This window comes from Bombyx mandarina, chromosome 06, assembly GCF_030267445.1.
Source record: "Bombyx mandarina strain Sakado chromosome 06, ASM3026744v2".
NCBI classification, from domain to species: domain Eukaryota; kingdom Metazoa; phylum Arthropoda; class Insecta; order Lepidoptera; family Bombycidae; genus Bombyx; species Bombyx mandarina.
Genome location: NC_143213.1, coordinates 7,635,882 through 7,648,072, shown reverse-complemented (window position 1 = coordinate 7,648,072; position 12,191 = coordinate 7,635,882). Strand labels below are relative to the sequence as shown.

General features: G+C 36.1%; 1 protein-coding gene across 2 annotated transcripts in view; it reads right to left on the bottom strand.

Annotated features, from left to right (window-relative positions):
• Positions 1–2,802: 2,802 nt before the first annotated feature.
• Positions 2,803–12,191, bottom strand: part of Atg16 (Autophagy-related 16) — a 160,015-nt gene continuing 150,626 nt past the window's right edge. For both annotated transcript variants that reach the window (XM_089728279.1, XM_089728280.1), the window contains one exon: positions 2,803–6,891. The gene's annotated coding sequence lies outside the window, so the exon portion shown is untranslated. The remainder of the gene's footprint in view (positions 6,892–12,191) is intronic.

The window sequence follows — 12,191 nt, the reverse complement described above, 5'->3', positions numbered from 1 at the left end:
CTCATCGATTTACCTAGAATTTCATTGCGCTTTTGTCTTGAGAACCTAACCATCCGTCAAGCTAACTAACTTCTCTGTTTGTATTTATTTCTAAACAGCAATCGTCTTATATGTACCGCCTCTATTATTTCATTAAAATTATTTCAAAGGGAAATTTAAAATAAGAAAGATGTAGAACAAAAACCAAAGAAAATTAAATCATGTTTGATTTTACGACGAAGATTTCAAAAGGTTTTTTTCTTTTTGTTAATGTTAACACTGAGTGGCGTATCAAGATTTCTAGAACTACAGGAATTTTATTTTCATTTCAAAATAACATTCTGTATCATCAGTTTTTATTTATTTATAATGATGACTACTAAAATAGCTTGTTAGCTGTGCCCATTCCGTCAAGTTTCGCTTTGCAAAAAATGAGCAAAACCGTGGTTGTGTTGATAAATGAGCACCGTTCATGGGTTATTTCAACATCACAATTATTACAATACAAAAATGACAATAGTTCGATATTGACAAGGTGTTGAGCAATAATAGGGAAAACGGTTTTTGCTGCTTCCTTGGAAAAAAATATGAATGACGGCCAGTCACTTCAAATTTGGTCTTAGATGTTTTTTCTCCCGACGTACACGAGAAATCAGCGTTCGATTGTAAGGCAAGTGTGCTTAATAAACAGACCGTTACCCCGAGACCCACGTCTTGTCCACAAATATTTTAATTAAGAAACATTTTTATTTTTTCAACAAATCCGTGGAAACTAAATATAACTAAAATTATGAGGAGCACATAATTATAGAAAAACATAAATATCTTTGATGTGGTTCACTAATTAGCTATCTCATTGAAGATATTTTGGCAAATTGTAAATTTACAATAGGTATGTTACAATGCTTGCACTATTGTCAGTAAATGTCAAAAGTTTTCTAAAAGGTTTATAAGAGAAGACTGCTGTTAATGAGCGAATTCGCATATGATGATTAGGAGCTGATTTAGAGTGAAGGCTTTACTTCGTAATTTTTCCGGGGGTTTTGTATTTAAAATTTTTCTATTTTTTGTTTTTCCCATAATTGCGAAATACATCAAACCTCTTGGGTCAGAAGTTCAAATAAGGGATTTTTTAAGTACCCATACCATCTACTACCTACATGATCCGGATATTCTTGAGGTTTTCAATAAAAATAAAAATATGTAATGCTAATCAAAATTCATATCGCTAAAATTTATGTAAATGTGAATACTATAAGATAATATATAATATATAATCATTCAAAAGACAAAACGAGAAAAAACAAAGATGGAGCAAAGATGGCCGGTATTACGAGATTGAGAATAAAGCTTTTCTCGAGCATGTAACGGATTGTATTAATTTGCAATTGATTTTGCACGTCGACTAGCTGTTCTTTGTGTTCGGTTGCAAAGGCATTTTTCGATTTGTGAGCGAGACCATGTTGTCTAGGAATTGATGTAGGTTGTGGTCATCGTTTCTCGTGCCGTATCGTATCGTTATTACCGTGTCGCTATTTGAAAATTATCTTCGGAAACGGCTCAGCGTGTATTCGCATGACAATCATAAACGCCACAAACACACCTGTTAAATTAAGCCCGCTTCTAAATCCGACCGGTTTGAAATAATTACAGCTTAAACAGTGCAGTTGGCATTCACTGTAATTACGATTCCATGTTCAATTTGCGTGCCGTAATAAGTTCGCGTTATGTTGTTTTTGCGCGCCAAAAAAAAAAGAATACGAACAAAGTGCGAATACAGTTATTTTGTTTTGCATATCAGTTTCGCTGGTCCATCAGTAGATGTCAGCTTGAGGGTACAGGCGATTTCGAATCGGTTTGTCCATTAGATGAAAACAACCCGTCCATTGTAATGATGTTCGTTGCTTACATCCATCAAGATTCTGTCTTGATAAAGCAAACTATTAACAGAAACACACCTGTTGTTCGCGTAGGAGGGATCCGTAATAGTTAATAACACTGGTTTTCACACATAGAATCAAGGGTTTCGCGTCTTTTCGTTTCGCGACAAAAACATAATAGTAATGAGTTGGAAACTTTTCTTTTTTCTTTTGCGCACATTTTATTGTGTGGCGAGTTGCCATGTCGTGATGATTACGTTATTTATATGAAAGGGATGAAATCGTTGAGGTAATTGTACGCGTAATGCGGTTACCGCAACCGATGTGGTTTACTCCGGCGCGGTGAATCTTGGCTGCTTTGACTAATTGGCCATATTCTGTCATTACCGTCGTTATAATAGAGGAGGTCATTAGGCGAGCACGAGCGGTGGCGACCGACACGAGTCGACGGCGCGGCCTCTGTTAATTTACATACGAAATTGTACGTAAAACTGGAAGTGAAACTATATCGTATTACACTACTTTCAATACGAAACAGAACGTTTATCTAGTTTTAGAAACATGTTTGTATTAGCCAAATGCGGCATCTGTAAATTCGTCACTTGACCCGCAATACTCCAACGCGGACACGTCTATGTCTGCACCCAAGTATAGAATGAGTTATTGTTAGAGCTCTCCCCTCGGGTACCAGTATAATTGGAGAGACGGCCGGGTCAATGGGTGATGACCGAACTCGACCAGTAAAACCACACGTTAATAACTTCACCTGAATAAATCACGGGTAACGGTTGTATTTCTTCGCCAAATGAATGTTAATTTGACAAGTCTAGGATGAATGTGCCAACTTAATCATAACGTTTGAACATTGAACTTCAATTGGTTCGAGCGAAAAAAAAAATCCATTACTACATTAAAAGGTAATTGACGAATAAAAACTCGTGTATTGTAATAACACATTTATTTTATACCGAATATACCTTGCGCAGAATAGAAAATATGACTAATACACATACTAGCGTGGAACTGGGTTTTGTGAGTGCCGTACCTTAAACACGCGATAGCGTCCTATAGTAAACGGACACAAATATATTATAAAAAAATATTAAAATAAACAGGCACAAATCTCAAAACCCGATTCAGTACAACTAATCATTATGCTTAAGTTTACTTACAACAGTCAATTAAGTCAAGTGTTTATCACTTCATGTTTATTACTAACACAGAGCCCTAAAATTACTCCACGTGATGCATTCTCAACAGCTAGCTGTCTTTATAAAGATCAAATTTTCATATTTACACTAAATTTACACAATTGAAAATAATGAAATGTGTGAATCAAATTTTTAAACACTTGGAATACAGCAGTTAATCAAAACTATTTATAAACATTTTTCGTTAATATGAAACATTTATTACCGCTTATTTACTAAACAAGGCACGTATTAATATTTAGACGCGGCTCTAATTCATTTAGTTAAAACTGGAAGATGAGTTTATTTTATCACAAACTGAATATGAGTTACAATTTATAAAACAAATAATAAAATAAAGTATAAAGTAAATCTGGAATCGACAAACCAGAGCTATAAATTTTGCTAAATTACATTAAATAGCACTTCGGTAATGTTAATACATTTCTCAAAAACTTTTAAATCTATTAACTTGTTAAGCATGACTGGTTTGCGAAAAATATTTCAAATATTTATATTTTTTTTTTCCTCATTTATATTTAAAAAAAAAAGATACACCACTAACCGTTAAACGTAAACATATCGCACGAAATTTATCACACTCGTAAAGCAGCGAAAAAAAAAAACATCTTTCTTAGTTCGATTAGTGACTAGTAACAAAATAAAATGTCAACGGCTTTTAATAGATGCGAGCTGCCGTTATGAGTGTTTGTGGAGCGGTCGACACTGGAAACGCGGATCTTATATGATAGTATGACACAATACCTGGCAAGAATCATCGTGGGCGTTAGAGAGACGAGGACATTGTTCAGCTCCAAATGCAAATCTACCTGAAAGGCACCTATTATTAGCGTGGCCGAAGGTTAATGAAGCGTGATTTAACAGCGGCGCCGGCATTTTTTTCTTTCACGAACACATTGCAGTACTGTCGTGTAATTAAGCGGCCTGCATATGTAATTATACGTGTAAATAGTATCGTGTTGGGGGTTCGTTGAACTTTCGTGTAAAAAAAATGTGGTAAAAACAGACTGCTTACTGAGAAGTGGCACGGTCCGGCTGTCAAAACACACGTCACAGGATTATGGATGTGACGCCCGGGGCGGGAAAAATACTAACAGGGTTGCCAGATGTTATAATGAAATATTTCAAAACAACTCCTTATGTTGCCAATTAAAAAAAAACTACTTCAAAATTACTTTATAAGTTTCTAGAGCTGAACAATGGTATGATCTAAAAGTTATTAACGATATATGTAAATTTTATTGGTTGCATAATTTTTGATGTTGCATGAATGATATGACAGCCCTGTGGTCGAGCCCAGGTTTTATCGGCTCAACAGTTTATTGATCGCGCGGCAGTCGGTGGTCGCCGACGCCCGATCATTGTTTGCTAATGAGAGCCAAGCACAGGTGGCCTTATCCTGCACGCTCGAGGAAAAAGAATATCATGTCTTATTAACGATAAAATATTCTATTACATATTCTAAGATATTCGATCGATTGTGTTTTACTTAGCTTACGTTTATAAGGAGGAGCGGCTACTACTTCGGATTTGTCATCAATAATGTAAACAAATACATTACTAATGAGCAGCCAGGCGTGCCAGCACTCGTGAACACATACTGAATGTGTGATAACATAGGACCTCAAAACCGGAAATAATAATACTAGAGGAGGAGCTCAATGTTGAGTCTGCGACCTCTGGCATCAGAGGATCACACATGTTATCGCTGCTATTCATGACTATTCATACATTTTAACTGCCCTTCTGCAAGTTATCTTAGTTACTAAGAGTGCGCAATAATTCATAATTTTATTATTCAACTTACACAGCATAACATAAATTTCTAAAACATCGTTTACGTTTAAAATATATAAATTTATAAATCGCACATATCCGTACATCAGTACTCATAATAAAATATAAGCAGGAATGACATTAAGCTATGCGCACAATTGACGGAAGGCCTATATGCTAAGTTGGTCTAAGCCCAAGCGCATACTGTGCGTTCATACCGGTCCGTAAATTTAGTTTTGAGGATATTTAAGAATGCATTCAGACGGAAACCAAAAAATGGTCACCACATTTGTTCATTATGTTCTTGGGCTTAATTTGTATTATAAAGTTCGTACGTGTTTATTTTTGTATCAAAATTCAGTAAGCAGACGTGAATCGCAACATTAATTTCTCACTAAAAAGGTCGTTCACATCTTAATGTTAAATGTTATTAGGCTATTGTTGCCATTTTTTCAATAAAAATACAGTCAAACTGTAGATCTTTTTGTAACTAACTATACTTGAGAACTTGGATATCTCAAGGTGGGTGGCGCATTTACGATGTAGATGTCTACGGGCTCCAGTAACCACTTAACACCAGGTGGGCTGTGAGCTCGTCCACCCATCTAAGCAATAATAAAAAAAGAAAGCTTATTGAGGACTTTGGGTTTCTACCCCACAAATAATAAGTAAGTGGGGTAATTAATAGCACCGAAGATGTTACCAAAATGTGGCGTGATCATTCTACTAAAATTATCTGAAGCTTGGCAATTAATTATCAAAGTTTCACTAATAATTATTCAATAAAAATAGAAAAAAAAAATGAAGCAATATAGCTTCTGTTTGAAGCTATGAATGTGCGTCTACAACCAAACATGTGTTTACTTGTATTGTATGTATTTAAATCATACAACATTGTATTGTCAAACTCGTTACAGGAAAAATATTCGCCTTGTGCAGATTGAATTATATGGGGCTTGATACGACCGTTCTCAACAGCAAAGAGTTACACATGTATAGTAATGTATATAAAAATATTTATCGTTTTATTAAGGTGTCTACAAAAAATCATTCGTATTGCTATAGCAAAATTAATGGGAGTAGTATATGAGGAAGTGGATTAGGAGTCTGATGCAAAATATCCCTCGGTGAAGAAACCATTCTTCGCCCAGCCTCTCAAATAGAAGAGAAAACAAGTTTACATTTTCTGAGCCCGCAATGGAAAGCGATAATAGTGAATTAATAGTGAACCTCCACCCTGCCTATTTCTGCCGTGAAGCAGTAATGAAGGGTGGGGAATTTTAAGTGCGGGGCAGCCGTTGTAACTATTCTGAGACCTTAGAACTTATATCTCAAGGTGGGTGGCGCATTTACGTTGTAGATGTCTATGGGCTCCAGTAACCACTTTACACCAGGTGGGCTGTGAGCTCGTCTACCCATCTAAGCAATAATAATAATAAAAAATCGTAATGACTGAAGCTACCGCTCGTCACATTTTTGCGTTACAAAAAGTATTGTTATCTGTGATTTTTTATTACGATTTTTTAGTATTCGTCTTCGGTCGTTGGTCGAAATTCGATTTTAATCAATGAGATCCCATTTGGCAACCGGGTTCTAATTATTTAGATTACCGTGTCTCGAGTAACTACCTCTAAGTACTCATTTTTGAGAACGGCACTTATACAGTCTGTATATTTATTTGTGAAATGTTAAGAGCGTGCATGGTGAGGTGAAACATAATTCTCACCACGTTATAGCTCGAACGTCAAAGGCTTTTCACAAATCACAACACAGATTCGTTCATAACTTGAAGACGCATATTCATAACAAAACGAACGTAATCTTTGATGCATCACTCTCACATTTATAACAGCTTAACGAAATGTTAAAAAAATGTGCATTTACAACATTTTCTTTGAGGACTTATACAATTAATAATATTTTACAAAAATATATATGAAAAATTGTCGTTACGTGAACCGATGGAATATGTCAGTGGTAAATCCACGTATTAAATCGAACACTTCCCCGCTGTCGTCTGTCGCAATCTTCTCTTGTTTACATGCCTGCAAAAATGGAAACACGAAATATTAAATAAATAATAATCAAAACATTGATGATGTGGTAATTTTTTTAAGTAAAAGTATCTTAATTTTTCCAGTCTGTTCTGCTATTCCTGTCTCATCTATTCGCAGTGGCTAGCAGCAAGCATGTTGCAAAGGCTACATACCATAATTCTGTCTATTTATTAAGCAAATCATTTCGATTTGAGGGTAGAACGTAACCCTCGTAACAATACGCAAAAACCTAATCAAAATTAATTCAATAAAATGTAGTCAAGTTTTATCTATATTTTTTCCTCTATTCCATTATTCTTATTTTGAATTTAAAGATTTTGTAAACTATTGCACTGTCGTTTGAACCTATAATTGAAGTGAATTTGTTAAGAACCTTACTGCCAAATTCGCCGATTTTCTGAATAAGTGATAACTTTGTAGCAAGTAATTAAATGGATAAATATAATTATAATATTGTATTATATCATAATTTAAGTTCTACGTTGTGGTGAGTTCTGGTAGCCACTTAATATCTCTTCTCTTTTGCCCGTCTAGTTAAAAAAAATCAAATTCCGTAACACTTTTATTGAGCGTGAAAGTTAAAATCGCATTAAAAAATGAAATCATTAAAAACAGAAAAAAAACCTATCGATGACTTCATAATGAGTCATCGTATATGTTCATTTGTGCCCAATTCGAGGTTTTTGTGTTAAAGATAACTTATGTTGACACGTTGTTTAATTTATCATGAACGTAACGGTTGTCAAGAGAAAAGCTTCATTTCTATATTATAATCTTATTAAAGATAAAGCTCGGGGCATGTTTTTGAACAGTTTAACTCAATAAAACTTCGTTCATCGTATCGATCTCAAAAATAAATTACCTATGCCTACCAATTTATTTATCTCAAAAATAAATAAATTGGTAGGCAGCGGCTTGGCTCTGCCCCTGGCATTGCTGAAGTCCATGGGCGACGGTAACCACTCACCATCAGGTGGGCCGTATGCTCGTCTGCCTACAAGGGCAATAAAAATTTTTTTTTATAGAAATGCTATAATAGCGAGACGAAGGTACTGCATACAGCATTAACTATTCAAGTTATTGTTTAGTGTATTATTTTATACTTTAAAAGTGGCGGTGGCATAATGAAAAGGCGACCGGTGTACGTATAAATTATGGCTTAGTTCAAATCCTAGAAATAGGAACACTTTTAAGATGACTAAACTAAACGACGCGACGAGCCTATAGACATCACAACGTGTATCTTGCCACCTATATAATCAAAGCTTGCCACCCACTTTGAAATATGAGATCTGCGTCTTATTTACATAGTAACTCTACTCTTCAAACCGGAACGTATTAGTTCTATAATTATTAGTTATTAGTTAGTAGGTTTTTTTTCAGAAATCGGCATCGGTACCTAAATATTTATTGATAGTGGGCTCACAAGACACCCCACTACTACTACTCTTTTTTAAGTACTTATATGCGTACCTCCTCGTGCAGGTAATAAAATTAAACATACAGCCTTTGCAAATTTGCGTAATGATATGACAGATTGTGAGTACACCGGTATCGTGCTTATTTCTGCCGCTAAGTGGTCATGTTTTCCGGTTTGAAGAGCGGCACAGCAATTATTCAAATATTAGAATTATACTTTCAACATCATATCTGAACCAAGGTGGCATCACGTGTTATTATCATCGATAATTTATTTATCTATAATTAATTTAAATTATTGGCGGTAGGACCTCTTGTGAGTCCGCGCGGGTAGGTACCACCACCCTGCCTATCTCTGCCGTGAAGCAGTAATGCGTTTCGGTTTGAAGGGCGGGGGCAGTCGTTGTAACTATACTGAGACCTTAGAACTGATATCTCAAGGAGGGTGGCGCATTTACGTCGTAGATGTCTATGGGCTCCAGTAACCACTTAACATCAGGTGGGCTGTAAGCTCGTCGACCCATCTAAGCAATAAAAAATATATATAACAAGAGAAGTACCTAAATCGAATATATACGGTAATGTGTTGCTAAGAAGCTGGATAAGAATTTATACGCATTTTCACACAGTCATAACTAGTATCGCCTTTTATCTATAGTCAAAATTGGATAAAGGCAAAATTAAGTACTTTAATTTATTCATCAAGCACGTATAATTTTTTTTTTACGTCTTACCTAACAGTCTACAGAAATATAAGTATCATTCTCTTTCTTTATCGTAAATCGTGAATGACGTACTTGAAATTATTTGTGTACTGTTTTTTATTTATTAGATAATGTAAGACGATAATGACATTTTTTTATTAGAAACTAGCGACTCGCCCTCGCTTCGCTTCGGAAACATTAAATTTTATTATTAATAGCAGAGTCATGCGATTTTTTTAGACTAGCTTCACTCCGCGGCGTCACCCGCGGTACGAAAATAGCCGCGGGTGACGCCGCGGAGCAAAGCTAGTCTAAAAAAGTAGCCTAAGTTACTCTTTAGATCATCAGCCATCTATCAATGAAAGTCTCGTCAAAATCGGTCCAGTCGTTCTAGAGATTAGCCGCAACAAGCAGACAGACAGACAAAAATTAAAAAAAAGTTATTTCGGTGTATGTACCTTATATAACTAGTCAGGTCATGAGTATTGTCACACAGTAAAAACTTTTCTTTTAGAATGCTAGCCACAAAAAAGTTTATTGAATTCGAATTTCGAATTGTTCATGAAAATAAAAATGTATACTTTTAGAATTTTACTCATTTTTAAATATGGAGTGGACGCTTAAAGAAGACCGTGTTGCAGTTATTGCGTTGCATCGTTGCGGTTACGCGCCAATTCAAATTTTTAACATACTGAAAAATTTGAATATAACCAAAAGATTCGTTTATCGTACCATCAAACGATACAATGAAGACTCTAGTGTAGATGACAGGTCAAGAAGTGGTCGCTCTCGGTCTGTTAGGACTCCAGCAGTGATAAAAGCTGTGAAGGCGCGAATTCAAAGAAATCCCAAACTTAAGCAGAAACTGTTGGCCCTTCAGATGGGGTTAAGCAGAACCACGGTGAAAAGGGTGTTAAATGAAGACTTAGGGCTTCGGGCATATCGAAGAAAAACAGGACATCGTTTGAATGCTCGTCTAATGGACCTGAGACTGAAGAGATGCCGCGCTTTGTTGAAGCGGTACGCGGGAAAAAATATCGGGAAATTCTTTTTTCGGATGAAAAAATTTTATCCGTAGAAGAGAGCTATACAACAAACAAAATTATAAGGTGTACGCACACAGTAGTGAAGAAGCGAGCAACCGTATTCCGCGTGTCCAACGAGGTCATTTTCCATCCTCGCTCATGGTATGGTTGGGAGTTTCTTATTGGGGCTTAACAGAGGTACATTTTTGTGAGAAAGGTGTAAAAACGAATGCAGTTGTGTATCAAAACACAGTCCTGACGAACCTTGTGGAACCTGTTTCTCATACCATGTTCAATAACAGGCACTGGGTATTCCAACAAGATTCGGCGCCAGCTCATAGAGCGAAGAGCACACAAGACTGGTTGACGGCGCGTGAAATCGACTTCATCCGGCACGAAGACTGGCCCTCCTCCAGTCCAGATTTGAATCCGTTAGATTACAAGATATGGCAACACTAGGAGGAAAAGGCGTGCTCAAAGCTTCATCCCAATTTGGAGTCACTCAAGACATCCTTGATTAAGGCAGCCGCCGATATTGACATGGACCTCGTTCGTGCTGCGATAGACGACTGGCCGCGCAGATTGAAGGCCTGTATTCAAAATCACGGAGGTCATTTTGAATAAACTTTAGTGTCATAAGAATCTATGTTTTGTTAAGTTCATTTTGGTATATGAATGGTTACATAATCAATAAACATGTTTCAATTATTTTACATTAAACATGTGACAGAATTTATGACCTGACTAGGTATATTCATATGCACGTACTAAAAGGCGGTTATTTCATTGTTACAGACAGACGCTCCAATTTTATTTATATGTATAGATGCGACATGAACGCTGTAACCGGTGAGTGAAGGAGATGGTTTTTTTGTTAGTAGTAAGTTACGTACATACATTAACAAAACAAGACATACAATAGTCCTTATCGTGTATCGCTTAAATACATTAAACTAATCCATTTCGACGTCCGTACAGTGATCAAAGAGTCGTTCTCTCGATAAATTTCAGTTCGTACACTCGAACATGACGATTCGTGATATGAATTTGTAAATAATACCGCTCTCCGCGTTTCACAGTCCAACGTTTGAGGGCATCAGATAACATCAATTAAGATATTAGTCAAGTGAAATGTACCGAGACTCAAACAGGTTAAGTGTTGCTAGACCGTTATTTTATAGGTCGTATATTCGTGCGTTACAGTGCGGTTCGACTGTAACGATATCGAATAATTGTATATCTAAATATATATTATTGAGCTTGTTGTTGAAGCAGAACATGTTATAATAACCTAAAGATATCACGATCGATTCAAACAGACATCGAGTCGTAAATGTTACGTTATTAATTTTATTTCTTTATTTTTTTTATTCGTGCACAGTATTGGATTTGCCCTGAATTAATATTTCAAAATATGAACTTAATATACTTACTGACGAATTAACTGCATTTTGTAGAATTCCAAAAACTTATCTACAATACAAAATACTGCAACAGAAGTGAATCTGCACCTTATAAAAAAAAAAAACTGTTTTTTCATGAAACTTATTGTATTTTAAAACATATGTAATTAAAATATTTCTGGTGTCTTTGATGGAAAGAACATATCGAAACTATAATTTAGCTTGGTGAGTTTTAAAAGTCAGTAAAGTTTTTCTGCTTTCAAATAGATGCAGCTTATCGATGCTTTGAGGGAAGAGCTCCTTTCTGCCGATTATAAGAAGACCAGTATTGCCTTTCAAACCGTTGAACATCACAGTTACGAGTTTGGACAGCGGGAGGTCAGGTTTTAATTATTATAATTTAATTGGGGCACAAGGGAAAGATTGTTCACATCGCTGTCACAGTGCTGATGCTGCATTATCTGTTCCCGTCTGGAAACGCGATTCGGTCAACATTGAACATGAGGGTTTTTTTTATTGCTTAGATAGGTGGACTAGCTCACAGCCCACCTGGTGTTAAGTGGTTACTGGAGCCCAAAGACTTTTACAACGTAAATGCGCCACCCACCTTGAGATATAAGTGCTAAGGTCTCAGTATAGTTACAACGGCTGCCCCACCCTTCAAACCGAAACGCATTATTGCTTCACGGCAGAAATAGGCGGGGTGGTGGTACCTACCCGTGCGGACTCACAAGATG